This window comes from Mustela nivalis (assembly GCF_964662115.1).
Source record: "Mustela nivalis genome assembly, chromosome: 12".
In the NCBI taxonomy this organism is placed as follows: domain Eukaryota; kingdom Metazoa; phylum Chordata; class Mammalia; order Carnivora; family Mustelidae; genus Mustela; species Mustela nivalis.
Genome location: NC_139031.1, coordinates 61,131,710 through 61,149,701, shown reverse-complemented (window position 1 = coordinate 61,149,701; position 17,992 = coordinate 61,131,710).

Below are 17,992 nucleotides of genomic sequence, written 5' to 3'. Positions count from 1 at the left end.
TCCTTGCCCCTGTGTTTTTTGGCTACTTAGAATAATTTTAGAAAAGTATAACTATTGAAGAAAACAATTTCTTAGATTATTCTACCACATGTAACTCTATCATCCATATTCTAATTATTTCCACATTTTTACTTTATCTTGGGACAAAATAATTCTAGACAAATCCAGGAACAAAAAAAAATCTAGAAAATTATAGAATAGAAGAAATCAATTATATCCATACATTCACTATTACAACCATCTGTATATCAGATGTATAAGACAAAATTTACTTAGATGTAAAATTCTAGATTTCAAGACTGAAAGATTACTTAGAGATGATTTTTCTAACTTTTAATTTGACCTTTTCCCGCAAGCCACTCGAACCCCCAGGAGATTGTTAGCTATTGCTACACGATGGTGTGTACCAACCAACCCCACAGCTCAGTGGCATAAAAGGATTCACATGATTTGTCGCTCCTGAATTTGCAGACCAGCTATAGGAGCTCTGTCTCATGTGTCTCTCATCTTCTTCCTGGGCTAGCAGGCTAGCCACACATGTTCTTCCCTTGGTGGTGGTATAAGCTAGGGGGAACAGGCCAGCACACACCAAGCTCCTACCTGCTCACATCCCATAAGCCAAAGCAAGTGTTAAGAAAGTCAGCTCTAAGCACCTTGAGGTCGAGGAGAGGAATGTCCACGTTCCTTGGTTAAGGGTGTAGATACAGAAAGAAGTGAAGATCAGAGTCAGTAATGCAATCTACCAACATGAGATGGGGTACATTATGAGTGTGGAGAAATGAGCCACCCTGAACTAATGTCACTGATTCCACATCAAGGCAACTGCAACAATTTCAAAAATACTTGTGAAGACAACAACTTGGTAAGAGAGAAAGTGCATGTATTACTATGAATTTATCATACATTAGAAACATATCTTCACATAATAATGACAACTGATACTTTTCCAAAGAAACTGTTTGGTCCTCACAGCTACAAATTTTTACAATTGCTAGAAGTCAAATTGATGGCTTTGAAAAGAGAACTTACAACTTGAGTGTTCAATATAGGCCAGACATTGAAAAGTTAAAAAATATTCTCAAGTTTTTGTGAAGAAAAAAGGGGAAAAAAAAAGACCAAAAAACCCTATAGTAACCAAAGTAAATGGATACAGACTAGATACAATCATTATTTTTTCCCCAAACCTTCTAGTTGTTTTTAAGGAAACACATTAGAATCTTATCTAGCACTTTTGAAGTGGTATAAACAACAAATTTCCTAAAAATCCAGGCAGGAAAATTTTTATCCTCTTTTTGGTTTGAAAAGAAAATGTGTGTGTATATGTGTGTGTGCATGTGTATGTGTGTGTGAAAGAAATAGAGAATTAAAACATCCAATCCAAATGTCACCTTCAAAAATAGGCACCAGAATAAGTTCTATACTTATTTTGACAGTGCAGCTAGTATCAAAACGATTTTGGAATTCCTTATTTGGAATTTCTATCTGGGCTTGTAGCATGTTCTATTCAATGTCCTTAGTTGGCTTTTTCCTCAAATTGAATTTGGATTCAATTTTCTATGTAGCCCAAATAATTCAGAGCCAATTCTGACCGCAAAATAATGAAGCAGATGTTGTTATGGAACTCAAAACGCTAATTGAAAAGTATTTCCTACATGGACTATCTCAAAAGATACCACTTCCCAAAATGTATGGATTGTCCTCAGTTTAGTTAGAAATCTACTGCATGCAAATAAGAGAAACTAACTCTGCCTCACTTACCTACAATAATGTTTTTAAAGAATTTATTTGGAGGACATGACGTAGCCGTCAGAATCAACAGAAAGATTGGAGAACCAGGCCTAGAAATTTGGCAGGAAACAGGCACAACTAGACCACAGGTGAAACCCATGGACAGAGCAAGCAAAGTTAGCTACCACCTCCATCGCTGCTCATCTTGTCCTGTACCACAAGTGCTGTCCCTCCTCAGTGCTGTCCCTGATCAACATTTTGCCACTGGACAGTTCAAACAATACAACCCAAAACTAGACCTTTTTCCTTTCGTCTCTTGCTTCTGATATTGGTGCCAGTTTAGAACATATGTTTAGCTAAGCCAGGGACCAGGCAGTGGTGAGGGAGTTGGGGAAGAGGGGTAGTTTCTGTCTCCCTTGACTTCTGGAAAGGCAGGCAAGACCTGGAGGAAATAAAAAAGAACAAATGCCCTTTCTTTCAGTCATACCTCTGATACACTACAGTTTCCATTGTCTGGAATTCAGAAACAATTATGTGAAGTACACATGATTGAGGGGTTTTTTCTTATACACCCAATTTCAGGACCATATGAATTGAACTGCATAGAAAGTCTTTTGATGTAAAATAATGTCTTTACATCAGATGGATAAGTAAAAACTAAGACCAAGAGATTAGATTTCTTTCTGCAAACAATTAAGTTTGGAAGTATTCTCAGCTGCCTTCCGCATTTTCTCAGGAAAATAATGAGAATACTTTCTTCAGTCATCACATTGACTCGTATTTCCATCACAATTATCAGCACTTCCTTTTCCTTAGCCCTCTATATGCCACCACTGTGTTAAATGCCTCACAGACAACATCATTTTGTCTTTACAAAACCACTGCAAAGTAGAGATTTTATAAGTTTGGAAAGTGAGGCTGGAGGATCAATAACTCACCTAATGTTCACAGGTCTGTCTAACCTATAGCCTGAGTATATCTCTGCCACTCTGTGAAGTCTCATCAAAAGAAATTCAAGGTTAAAGCCATTAGAAGGCAAATTCAAATGAGACAGAAAGAGAGATGCTGCTCCTATTTACTTCATTCCCCCACACCTCTAGAAATACATGAACTCTAGGAATACATTAACGTGTTTTGAAGTATATTACTATTAGATTAATCTGACATATCTGTTGATGATTGTTGTGAAAAGCAAATGTTTCAGTTGGAGAAATATAGAAGAGAAAAGAAACACATTATAAATATTTTATGTCCATTGTTATTTTCAGTTTGGCATTTTTCTAAAATCTTAGTGGCATGGATCATATGTTTAGCAGAAACATTAGGTACCACAGATCCGAAGCATTTCTTCCCCCAGATACCTCACCTAAATTATGCATTATCCCTCTCACTGCAAATTAATTATGTTAGCAGTAAGAAAACTTTTTTTTTTTCTGAGCAAAGAGGAGCACCAATAGACATATTTTTTTCCTCTGAACTATTCAGTTCATGCACATACACATAAAGAAATTAATGAGCTCACACTAGCTAACTATTAATGGTACTTTGTCATTATCAATACTTTTACCCCAAAGATGGAAAAAACGTTTTACCAACAATTTACTAATCCAGAAAATCTCCTTTTAACAGGGTATGACTTAGTTGCACATCTAATATAAGCAGGAATCAAAGTCTAGAGATAATGAAGTTTTAAGTTTCCTCTGACAAAGGAAAAATCTTAGAACATACATCTCCCACCTTAGAATATGTGTATGATTAGATCTCACCATCTTTGTGAGCTTTTTGGTAATGAGATTGCCAAATTGTAACACAGTATTGCCTACAAGAAAAAATGGTCCCTAAAATCTCCTATTCGCCCAACATTTGCATTGCTACTCTCCATTTCTGAAAGTAAAACACAAAGAATTCTCTTACTTTCAAGGAAATAAACTCAGCAAACTTTTACACACACACACACACACACACAAATAGTTCTACTCAAAGAAAACAAAGTATTAAAAATATCAAACATACACGCATCAAATTTGAGTGTCTGAAAGAAATAGAGAATAAAGAACGCTTTCTTAACAGAATGTATCTGTTTATTCAACAACCCTTTGCCAATTTTTCTAAGCAGTAAATATACTGATTGGATGACAGGTCTTTCTCAAAGCCATCTGAGTCAATCCTGTGGAAAATAGTTGATACTAGATTTGTCACACCACACCTCATTTCCAGGTCAACAGAGTGACAGCAGTAGAATTCCAACCCTTTTGCTTATTCTAATGTGGAGATTAAGTGTAGCCTAATAAATAAGCTGAAAGTTTGAAGACCACAGTATGGTGGTTGGCTTCACAAGGATGTGGCCCAGCCAACCTAACCAAGACTCCTACTGTCATTCCCTCCAGCAGATGTCTTTACTGACAATAAGACTCTCTCTTTTGCCTGAAATTTTATTTTTCAGGACTATGAGTAAGCTTTTGGTGAACTCATTTGTCTCTTCCACCTGCAAAGATGAGTAGGAGAAAAAGAAAGTGTTTTTTCACAGACATACTACTATGTATGCTATATTCACAAGATTCTTTTTGGGATGACATTACTCAAGCTCAATGTGAACTATCTTAAGCCATGAAAGGAATTTATTACAGTGGCCCTAGAGTATTTCATCTAACAACCAAGTCAAGAGTAGAACAAAGTTGACCTTGGACCCCAGGTAGTATGAGAACAGGGGCTTGAGTGTTCTTAGGACTCATTCTGCTTTTCTCCCCTTTGCCTCAACCATGGCTTCATTTCTCTTTCTTGCAATAAACCAGATTTTTCTTAATATTCGAAAAATAGCCAGTGGTAGCTCTTGAACTTCCTATATAATACTTCACTAATTCTGAGATATAAATATTTTACCTGTTAACATTTCCAAATCCCAGATGTATATTATAATTGCTAGCAGCCATTTTGATATAGTGACTAGCCTACTCATGTTCACCACTGCCAGGCAGTAATTGTAATATTGTGATTATTGACTGCCTGTACATATCAAAATATGCAAGATGAGAGGCCACAGCAGCTTGAAAGAAAAAGCTAGAGACAATCTTCAAAGACTCCAAGAAATACTGAATTACCATTGCTTGTGATAACACAGGGTAATGTATGGGGAAAAACAAAAGAGATCCCAACAACTCTGTCAAAAAGTGACTCAAAAAAAAGTCAGCTTGAATGGAAAGAATTATTAGGAGTGCCATAACCAATTTATTTCCTTTATATTTTCCTTTTTATATAGGTACAAGCATAGTATATGATTTCAAAAATCAGTATATAAAAAAGACTAAACACGATCTTTCAATGAATGTAAAGCAACATCCATCATAGTTTAAAAACTTTTTTTTTCTCAGTGGTAAATAAAACAATGGTGCATCTTACAAAAAAAGGCATCTTAAATTCAGTGAAATGCAAATCACAGCTTCAGTGTCTGGATAAGCATGCTTCTTTCACCAGGAAGCAAGCTTATCTCAGGTGCTTCATCCTGGACCAATCAATTGTGCCAGTTAAAAGAGCAAAGTTTGATGAAGAGCAAAGTTGAACGGAGGTGTAGCAAGGGAAGTGTTCTCTCTGTTGAACTGAATGTTGGATTGTATCTTTGTCCAATTTGAAACTGGCATATTCTGGATTTATACACAGTCATTTAGTAAAGTATTTTGCAAAATATAGATGAACACTATATTTTAATAAGTGAGACTTGTTTTGAGTTAATTCATTTTTTTCAAAAGATTTTATTTCTTTATTTGGCAGAGAGTGAGACAAAGCACAAGCAGTGGGAGCAGAAGAGGGAGAGGAAGAAGCAGACTCCCCATTGAGCAGGGAACCCTATGCTGGGTTCCATCCCAGGACTGTGGGATCATGACCTGAGCCAAAGGCAAACACTTAACCAAAGGAGCCACCCAGGCACCCTTGAGTCAATTCTTATTTCAGAAAATAATTCATGATTCATCCAAATAGTCAATACACTTTGCTGCTTATTCTTACTTGTTTATCTACTATTTCAAACTCTTCTACCATTAACATGACATCATTGAGCAAATGTAATTTTACCATTTTAAATGTTTACGCACGTATAATCGTGTAATCTATTTTATTATAATACTGTATTATATATTTATATGTGATATGTATTTGATACATGAAATGTGTTATAAATATATTAAATGATTTCCTAAAGTACATTATGTTTGGCGGGAATGGCTTTACAAGGACCCATATCTAAGAATTAAAATGAACATATAGAGTTTGTTCTATATCACAATTTTTTAATGTTCTCATCCATCCTAACTATATTCCATTTCTTCACCCGAACTACAAAATAACACAAAAGTCTGGAATAGTGTTATCACCTGGTCATTCCTTCATTTCCTTGAAGAACACATTTCTCTTCAAGGATGTTATAGTGGCCTACAATTCACTTTTTTCACATAAAATCTCATTTTTATTTTTTTACACAGTCTAATTAAAACAACAAGAGTCAAAACACCTGTGTTCTAAAGTTAATTCCAACTAGAATTTATTTTGGAACATTGATCAAATCAATTGACCTTTTTTGGAATCATTTTAAAATAAAAATGTTAAACATACCCTCAAGCTTAAAGACTATTGTTATCAAAATTTATAATCATTAAATTCTAATCATGTTTAGAGAAACTCTATAATGCAAACACTATATAAATGCTGGTAAAATTATTGAGGGACTCTTATAATGACATTCTTCTAAATTCTCTGAAGAATGCTCTATCTTTTACAAAAAACCTGGAAAGAAACAATTATTTGAACACACAGAAGTAAACATGAGGCAAAAAGGGTCATCACAAAAGTAAGTAGGTCAGCAATCAACAATTAACCAATTATCATCAATTTCCCATGTTAGCATTTTACCAAAAACAAAACACCAATAATTTGTTTTTAAAATGGAGTATCCTTGGGACTCCTGTGGGGTTCAGTGGGTTAAGCATCTGTCTTCAGCTCGGGTCATGACCCCAGGGCTGTGGGATTGAGCCCTGCATTTGGCTCCCTGGGAGCTGGCTTCTCCCTCTGCCTGCTGCTCCCCCTGCCTGTGCACACTCATACACGCACGCACTCTCTCTCTCTGACAAATACATAAATAAAATTGTTCAAAAAAATAAAAATAAAAGAAATAAAATGGAGTATCCTTCTAAAAATGTATAAAAACAAGCAAAAAATGATAATGACATTGATAGACTCTTTAATAGCTAGAGTTACTGTTTACTCTGTACAGCAGTCGCTTTGCTGGAACATTTGACCTCTACTGTCATAGTCAGTCCTTACAACTACACTTTATGGCTGACCCTTGAACAACATGGGTTTGAACTATGGGGATCTACTTCTAAGTAGACTATTTTGATAAATTCAGTACAGTATTGTAAATGTATTTTCTCTTCCTTATGATTTTCTTAATAATATTTTCTTTTCTCTAGCTTACTTTATTGTAAGAATATCATATATAATATATTAAATTACAAAATATGTGTTAATCAACTGTTTATGTAAGGCTTCTAGTCAATAGTAGGCTATCAGTAGATAAAATTGGGCAGAGTCAAAAGTTATAGGCAGATTTATTCCCTCTCCATCTTCCTGCTTCTCTCTTTGTTTGTGATCTCTCTCTGGGTCAAATAAATTAAAAAATCTTTTAAAAAAAGTTATAGGCAGATTTTTGACTGCTCATAACTTCCACATAGTTCCAGGGTCAACTGTATTCCCATACACAGAGGCTCAAAGAAGTCAAATTATTTTCCCAAGCTATTAAATGTTGAAGTTGGAACTCAGTACTAGGTCTGTCAGATTCCAGGGCTCATGCTCTTACCATTCCCACTATATTGTGTTGCTTCACTTTACAGTAATGTATATCATTTGCAAATATCATGCCCAAATGTACAGAAGAGATTATCTTGGTGAGTTTCTTTTGCCTTTTTGAAAACAGACAAACCTATGTACTAATGAGTATATATTGCAAACTGCACCACAAAACCCACAAATTGTACAGATTCTAGATACACTTTGAAAATATTCCAAACACCCAGAAAATAATGAAAAAGATATCCATGAACCTATTACCTAGATTTAAAATAAGAAAATATGTTGCCATATTTTCTTCAGACTTCTTTTGAAATAAGAATGCACCTTAATGATAAGGAAGTATGTGAGACAAAGGTTAAGTGTCTCCAGATAAGTGTCAGTAATTATCACATTCAGAATGTATCAGAATTGTTAAAAGTCTCTTCTCTAATGTTTATTTCCCAAAATGGGTTAAAAAAATCAATGTTGTAGTTTTTTCCCAGATGCCAAGTCTCATTTGAATCCTATTTATTTCTTTTCTTTTTTAATCCTATTTATTTCTAAAAATGGAATCAGAAGAAACCTCTACCCTTGGAAAGTCAAGATATCTTGTCCCTTAGTTGGAAATAACTTTTCCTAGGGTATCTAGAATAATGAGAAAAGCATTAAGTCTTATTGCAACAGGATTCAGTTGCTTAGTGAGAAGTTAAATCTTTTTCTCTATTTGGTGACAATATAAGATGATGTGGGACAGCCTTCCTACCATCCTCATGATGGGAGTGACAGCAGAAATGATAATGGCCAGATTAGTTAAAAATTACCAAGTGTTTATAATATAAAATAAGTTTGGGAGAAAAATCCAGCTTTCTTATGTAAGGCTTTACATTAATTATATCACTAATAAGAAGATACTATACTGCATTACTCACAAACCATTTTATCACACTTTGGTATATGAACTACCCCAAAGTCTTTTATAGAAGATGTTTTATATTTGATTTTACAAGTTTCTTAATGATTTTTGTACCATAATTAAGAATGTATCAAAATGTACAAGTTGTCTAAGTCTGTAAGGTTTATTGGTAGTGGTCATTTCTAGCTCTGAGATTAATAATATTAGGATTTTTTAGATTTTTCAATAAAATAGTAATATTCTTATATAAAATATTATTAGCAATATTCTTGTATAAAAGTAATATTCTTGTATAAAAAAGTTATAAATACATCAAATGCTTCACTTGTCCCCAATCCTCTCTTCACCGAAGTAATCAGTACCTAACATTTATGTTATCATTTCCATGCATATTGTTTACCACAAATATACATGTGATGTTTTAAAATATTTTATTTATTTTTAAATATTTTTGAAAATATAGTCATATCATATACATCACTTCATAGCTTGCTTTTCTCAGTCAACTGTAACCTTTTTTAAGATTTATCCAAGTTGCTACCTGTGATAATACATTTACTCTGTATTAGACTTCCATTTTCCTGCCTTCGATGATTTCTTGACTTCCTGATTTTATCTATTTAAATAGCCTTTCTTAAGTAAATTACAAATCACTAATAGGCCACTTAATCTCTGGGAACAGTAATGTTTAGTTTGCAAAAGCATCCTCTGTAATAGCAGCAAAATATTTTTGCTTACCCGCTTTGAAAAAAGTTACCTTCTGGGTCTACCTGCCTTGCTTGTAAGGTTGAAATCTTTCTTTCGGTGACTATATTTCATTAATAACAGCCAGTTCTATTTGAATTACTGAAATAAAAATGTTCTTCCCTGTCAGCTAGAGTTCAGTTTCAAGTCTTTCCATTTGTGATAGCTGCATGTGAATTGGAAAATGAAGTCACGAAGGTCAATTGCAGAGTTCTCAAATGAAAAAGCAGAGATGCCAGAGGGAGAAAATATAAGATTAAGAGAGAAATGCATACAAAGAAAGTGATCAGGTTACCCACTCTGATTCGGGTTCAGTATTCAAACCATACTCATTTTGCCCTGGGTCCCTTATCCCTTATCTACCACTGAGACATCATTTTAGTTTGCACAGTACTCCCTTATCCTTTTTCACTTCAATCAACTGACCAAACATTTCCAGCATGTTCTTCAGTTCCCTCTCTCCTTCTTGGACTTCATAAAATGACATGTACTTCTTGTACATGTCATGTGTGTTCCATATTTGTGCAGGAAGGACAGTCCACACTAAAGCTGGTTTTACTCTGTAATGGTGCTTTTTAATAGTTGCTTTTCCTTTTTTTTTTTTAATTAATAAAATAAATGCCATCCTACCTAGAATACTTAGATTGCATCTTGCTTGAAGACAGGGATGGTTGACATGAACAAGAGAATTCCTTTTAAGTGAAATGCCTCATTGTTGAAGGTGTATTGTCACTGACCAAATATGAACAGTCCATGAACAGGAAAATCACAATTAAATAAATCATTGGGTGCCATTTTTATTTCAATTATAAGATGAAAAATGAATGTTTATTAGCCCACTGAAGACCCTTGACTTTCCTGGAACTGTCATTCCATAGAATTACAGACTTGGGCATAGGCTGTGCACATTTATATGAAATTCAAAAACATTATCTTTTACCAAGTCAATATCTCTCATCTATGCATGGTTCTTAAGGGCCTACAGCAAGTTTTCAAATCACATATCATTTGTTCTTTAGAACCATCATATTACATAAAGGAAAAGGATACTCTTCCTAATTCACAGGTAAGTTGATTTTACTCAAAGCTATGTGTGACTTGCAGGTCACAGAACAAGTAAATGGGAAATTAACAGTGAAACTCAGGGTTGTTAACACCTGGTAAACAATGTAAAAGATCTTTTCCAAGATTTTTTCATGTCATTTGTATTATCATCTGTGTTAGTTTGCTAGGGCTGCTATAACAAAGTACTACAGATGGAGTGGCTCAAATAACAGAAATGTATTTTCTCATGGTTTCTGGAAGCTAGAAGACCAAAATCAAGGTGTGGCAGAATTAGTTTCTTCTGAGGTCTCTCTTCTTGGTTCGTAGACAGCAATCTTCTACCTATGTCTTCACATAGTCTTCCCTCTGTATATGTCTGTGTCCCAATTTTCTCTTCTTACAAGGACACTGAATTAAAGGTCACTCTAATTACCTCATTTTAACTTCATTATCACTTTAAAGATCCCATCTCCAAATACAGACAAGTATTAAGATTCACAGGGTTAGGATTTCAAATTGTGAATTTTAAGAGAACACAATTGGGGCACCTGGCTGGCTCAGTGGGTAAGCCTCTGCTTTCAGCTCAGGTCTTGTTGTCAAGGTCCTGGAATTGAGCCCCACATCAGGCTTTCTACTCAGCAAGGAACCTGTTTTCCCCTCTCTCTCTCTGCCTGCTCTGCCTGCTTGTGATTCTCTCTGTCAAATAAATAAATAAAATCTTAAAAAAAAAAAAGAGGGCACAATTCAATTCATAATGCCTTTATTGACAAATTTTAAACTAAGAAAAATACTTTAAAATTTCTGCCATCTTAGCATAGTAACTGCTTTCACTTTTCAAGCTGCTTGTAAGTCCTTGTCCATTTGCACATATATTTCATAATTTATACACAATGTTGTATTGTATATTGCATGGAAAAGGATCTGCTATCCACAGAACATCTAGCAATTTTTCAATTCAATTGGTGAATTGAATTGAACTGAAATCAGTTGAGAATATATATATGTATATATACAATATATTCATTATATATTGTTTATATAACGTATATGTATAGTTTAGTATATACTACATATATATAGCACATACATATATAAAATCTTCAGTTATCAATATTTCAAATTTGATTCTTCCAAATACTACTCTAAAAAAAAAACAATAAGATAATGGTAGTGACGCACATCTTATAGATACTCAATAAATATTGCTTAAGTGAGTGAGTAAATGAATGAATTCTCATACAATTGAGCAGATGTTTTAGTCGCTAAAAGAAGCATTAAACCCTGTGCATCTTTTTGAAGTTGCTAATAATTATTACTTGGCAAGGTTTTTCAGTAAGACAAATGTTTCCCTATATAAAATAATATGTATATTAGAATTCTTTTTTCTCTTACTAGACTTCAGCAATTCAAAAACATTTGGTTATCAGGTAAGCTTGTCCTATAGAATCAGCTACAAGCAAATCATTTTTCTAACCAGTTCATTCATATTTCCAAAGGAAATATTATCTCTCTTGGGTAAGCAATAAAACCAGCAGACAGTGCAACAGCAGCAGGAGACACTCTTCAGAAATAATATGTGATGTCTGATCAAGTAGTATCACCAAACAAAGACAGATGGAAACTGATTAATTTTGATACTACACTATGGCAATATGGTCATTGCAGACTTCCCAAATTTCTCGATTATCCATATTGATTCAGTATTAAGAGCTAAAAGCAGGCTTTTTGTTTGTTTTTAAAGCAGTCTTATACTTTAAATACTAAAAATGTAACATGTAAGGATTAGGAAGAAATGTAAAGTTGGAATTTTAGGTCCTGGGGGGTGTACTAGCTCCTTTCCATACATCATATTATTTAATCCTCACTATAAATCTTCAAAGTCGATGTTATTTTGCCTGCTAAACATGCAAGAGAATTAAAGCTAAAAGATATTAACCCTACATGTTTAGTTATTTGAACCAAGATTTTTACCCTCCAAATAACATGGTCTTTCAAAACCATGGATTGGATCCACTTTTTATGGTATAGTATTGGTCATCCTGTGGACAACATGAGCTCTCACTGTTTTCTCATTTTCAGGATCACAAGTTTTCATACTGTCCTAAACTATGAAAACAGAAGCTCATTGTGGTTAGTGTCCTCCACTAAAGAGATCTGAGCTCCTGGAATTCAGGAAAATGCATCAAGAGTTAGTCCTGAAAGAATTCAAGCACCCACATACATATATATACTCAATCCAGACAATCTATCCCAGTACCAGGCAAGACTGAGATTAGCTGTTTAGCAATAAGTTCCCTTTCTCTCCACATTTCCGTCCTCTATACTCCTCTTTGCCACTCAAGACTGCCCCTGATATTCACTTTAACTGGATTTATATATTGTTGAGGAAAGCAGAAGAGAAAGCTCTTAAAGTTTGATTTGTCTGGATTTTTGTGTCTAACATTTTTGGGTCATGAATCCTTTTGAGAACATAGTGAGCTATTAATGTACATTCACAAATATACAGATACTCCAAATATAATTTCAATGATATCAATGATAATATATTTCAATGATATTATAATTTCAATTATATTATATTCACTAAAATGATTCCTTTCATATCAGATTGACCTTCTTAAGCTATGTTTTGATGCTCCTTAGAATCATTATGAATCTTAGACATCAAAAAATAATGAAGTTTAATTTAGAGGAATATCACACACACACACTTGGAGAACTATCCAAACAATTCAGAACTTTGGAACTCAATAAGTAAATTCACTTGTTAGGATTTTTTTGCTAACAGATTAGAAATTCTGGATTTCCTTGGGGGAAGTCAAATTCTTTTATAACAACAAAAAAATAAATGCATATAATTCTACATCTCAGTACTTAATAGTTGTATAAAAAGTAGTGATGTCAAAATAGTATTTTGATAGAAATTTTCACTTTCAATGGGTTTATATGTAGAAAATTGAAGTTGCTAGGTTCTAGGGAAATATAATGCACATAAAATTGTTTATATACTCAAGAACACAAAGATAATGCTGAAGTTCAATACTCCTTAAAACACCATCCTAGGTTTTACAAGTTTAGAAACATGCACAAGTAATATAATCAAGAACATGGTTGCTTCACTTTTCATAATGAATTGTAAATCAAAAACAAAAACAAAAACAAAAACAAAAAACCTCCACTCAGAAAAAAAATCCAATTATCTAAAACAAACTCCAAAGACATAAAAATACAATTCCAAAAGAAATAAACCACTATACCTACATTACAATATAAACCTTAGTTCAAGATCATTTGTTCTTAGATGAACAGATAGTTTTCTAGTCAAAGTAAATATCTCTCTTAAGGTGGCATGCTTCTTAAAAATATTAAAGGATACAGGAGGAGTCAAGATGGCAGAGGAGTAGCAGGCTGAGAGAACATCAGGTAGCAGGAGTTAAGCTAGATAGTTATCAAACAATTCAAAAAACTTACAAATCCAACAGGGGATAGAAGAGAGAAGAGCAGCAATTCTAGGAACAGAAAATTGACCACTTTCTGAAAGGTAGGACCTGAGGAGAAGTGAATCCTAAGCGTCGGGAAGATAGACCACAGGGGAAGGGGCTGGCTACTGGCAAGCAGCAGAGCCACAGAGCACAACATTAGAACTTTTAGAAGTCTGCTCCACTGAGGGACATCACTCCAGAGGCAAAGCAGGGGTGGAGCCCTTGTGGGGACAGCGTGGTGTCAGGTCACATGGGGTCACAAAAGGATTGGGGGTGTCTGAGTGTAGCAGAGCTCACAGGTATCATAGCAGGGAAACCGTCTACAGAGACAGAGCAGAAGAGTGAGCTCTCGCTTGGGGTTACCTTAAACTGTGGTCTGTGGCACAGTCAGACAACTGCTCTTTGAGCAGGGACCCCACAAGTAGCAGATATGGGGAGATGCCCTCCTGGAGGAGCGGCAGGGATCCACTGGGTTTGGAGACTCCGAACAGGGCTATGTGCCAGAGACAGAAATGCACAGTGACAGGCTGGGTGAGCTGGGAGCACAGGTGGAGACCAGGGAGACAGGAGTGATTGCACACTAAAGAGTGGGGCTCCAAGCTCTCGGGGCCTCTGGGCCAGTGATGGGGAGGCCACCATTTTCATTCCTGTCCTCCAGAATTCTACAGAAAACATTCAGGGAACAAAAGCTCCCAAGAGCAAACCAGAGCAGATTACTTAGCCCCGCCCCTGGCAAGGATTGTGCAATTCTGCCTTGGGCAAAGACACCTGAGAATCACTACAACAAGCCCCTCCCTGAGAAGACCAGCAAGAAATCCAGCCAAGACCAAGCCCACTTATCAAGTAGAAGAGTGGAACTCCAGAGAAATGGGAAAGGAAAGCATGGAATTCATGGCTTTCTCCCTATGATTCCTTAGTCTTGCAAAATTAATTAATTTTTCTAATTTTATTTTTTTCTTATTCTAATGTTTTTAACTTTTACTCTTTCTTCTTTTAACATTTTTTTAACTAGTTTATCTTAACAATAACTTTCTTAAAAAAATCTTTTTGAACCTTTATTATTATAGTCATATTTTATCCTTCTTTTATCTAACATTATCTTTTGTATACACATAGTGTTTTTTCTTCTAAAAAACTTTGGGAAACAACTTCTTCTAACAGATCAAAATATACCATAAATCTAGCACAGGGTTTGTTTTAGTTTGCAGACTGAAGAAATTCTCTCCACTTTCTTTTTCTTTCTTTTCCCAAACAACTTATCTTATCAACTCCTATTTTAGAATTTTTTAAAAATTTTTCATCTTTACAGTCATATTCCATCCCTCCACTGTGTTTATCCTTATTTGTGTGTGTATACATACATATATATACATGTATATACATGTAGGTGCGTGTGTGTGTTTGTGTGTGTGTGTGTGTGTATACATATATATATATATATATATATATATATATATTTTTTTTTTTTTTTTTTTAAATTTTGGAAGGTGGTTTCTTCTAAGAGACCAAAAAACTCCCAAAATCAAGTGGGTGGCTCTGTTCTATTCACCAGTCTAATATATGTATTTTTTTTCTTTTTCTTTTTTTCAAATTTCTTTGAACTTCTTTTTACCCCTTTCTTCTCCCCATGATTTGGGGCTCTTCTGATTTGGTTAAAGCCCATTCTTCAGGGATTTTTGTCACCCTTTTAGTATTTTATTCTCTCGTTCATATATTCTTATCTGGATAAAATGACAAGGTGGAAAAACTCACCACACACACAAAAAAAAGAACAAGAGATAGCACCAAAGGCTAGGGACTTAATCAATATGGACATTGGTAATATATCAGATCTAGAGTTCAGAATGACAATTCTCAAGGGGCTAGCTGGGCTCCAAAAAAGGCGTGGAAAATAATAGAGAAACACCTTCTGGAGAAATAAAAATCCTTTCTGGAGAAATAAGAGAACTAAAATCTAACCAAGCTGAAATCAAAAAAGCTATTGATGAGGTACAATAAAAAATGGAGGCTCTTACTGCTAGGATAAATGAGGCAGGAGAGAGAATTAGCGATATAGAAGACCAAATGATGGGGAATAAAATTGAGCAAAAGAGAGACAAACAACTACTGGACCACAAGGGGAGAATTCAAGAGATAAATGATACCATAAGATGAAACAATATTAAAATAATTGGGATTCCAGATGAAGAAGAAAGACAGAGGGACAGAAGGTATATTGGAGCGAATTATTGTAGAGAATTTCCCTAATATGACAAAGGGAGCAAGAATCAAAATCCAGGAGGTACAGAAAAACCCCCTCAAAATCAGTAAGAATAGATCCACACCCTGTCATCTAATAGTAAAACACACGAGCCTTAGTCACAAAGAGAAAAATCCTGAAAGCAGCCAGGGACAAGAAGTCTGTAACATAAATGGTAGAAATATTAGATTGGCAGAAGACTTATTCACAGAGACCTAACTGGCATGATATATTCAGAGCAATAAAGGAGAAAAATATGCAGCCAAGAATACTATATCCACCTAAGTTGTTATTGAAAATAAAAGGAGAGATAAAAAGCATCTAGGACAGGGGTGCCTGGGTGGCTCAGTGGGTTAAAGCCTGTGCCTTTGGCTCCGGTCATGATCCCAGGGTCCTCAAATTGAGCCCAGCATCAGACTTCCTGCTCAGCAGGGAGCCTGCTTCCTCCACTCTCTCTGCCTACCTCTTCTGATCTCTGTCTATCAAATAAATAAATAAAATCTTTAAAAAAAAAAAAAAAGCTTCCAGAACAAACAAAAAATAAAACAGTTTGTAAACTCCAAAACAACTCTACAGGAAATATTGAAAGGGGTCCTCTAAGCAAAGAGAGAGCCTAAAAGTAGTAGACCAGGAGACAATATACAGTAACAGTCACCTTACAGGCAATACAACGGCACCAAATTCATATCTCTCAATAGTTACCCTAAGTGTGAATGGGCTAAATGCCCCAATCAAAAGATATGGGGTATCAGAATGCATAAAAAAACAAAACCCATCAATATGCTGCCTATAAGAAACTCATTTTAGACCCAAAGAAGCTCCAGATTTAAAGTGAAAGGGTGGAAAACAACTTATCATGCTAATGGATATCAAAATAAAGGTGGGGTGGCAATCCTTATAACAGATGAATTAGACTTTCAGCCAAAGACTATATTAAGAGATGAGGAAGGACACTAAATCATACTTCTGTCCAACAAGAAGATCTAACATTTTAGGTATCTATGTCCCTAAGAAGGGAGCAGCCAACTGCATAAACCAACTAATAACAAAATCAAAGAAACACATTGACAATAATACAATAATAATAGGGGACTTTAACACCCCCATCACCGAAATGGACAGATCATCCAAGCAAAAGATCAACAAGGAAATAAAGGCCTTAAATGACAAACTGGACCAGAATGATATCATAGATATATTCAGAACATTCCATCCCAAAGCAATAGAATACATATTCTTCTCTAGTGCACATGGGACATTCTCCAGAATAGATCACATCCTGGGTCAGAAATCAGGTCTCAACCAGTATCAAAAGATTGGGATCATTCCCTGCATATTTTCAGACCACAATTCTCTGAAGCTAGAACTCAATCACAAGAGAAAATTTGGAAAGAAGCCAAATACATGGAGGCTCTAGATCATCCTATTAAGAAATTGAAGGAGTCAACCAGGAAATTAAAGAAGAATTGAAAAAATTCATGGAAACAAATGATAATGAAAACACAATGGTTCAAAATCTGTGGGACACAGCAAAGGTGGCCCTTAGAAGAAAGTATATAGCCATACAAGCCTTTCGTAAGAAGCAAAAAAGGTCTCAAATATACAACCTAACCCTAAGCCTAAAGGAGCTGGAGAAAGAATAGCAAAGAAAGCCTAAAACCAGCAGGAGAAGAGAAATCATAAAGATCGGAATGAAAATCAATGAAATGGAAACAACAACAACAACAAAAAAAAAAACAAAAAAAAAAAACAATAGAACAAATCAATGAAACTAGGACCTAGTTCTTTGAAAGAATTAGTAAGATTGATAACCCCCTGGCCAGACTTATCAAAAAGAAAAGAGAAAGGACCTAAATTAATAAAATCATGAATGAAAGAGGAAAGATTACAACCAATACCAAAGAAATATAAACAATTATAAGAACATATTATGAGCAACTATATGCCAGCAAATTTGACAATCTGGAAGAAGTGGAGGCATTCCTAGAGACATAAACTATCAAAACTGAACCAGGAAGAAATAGA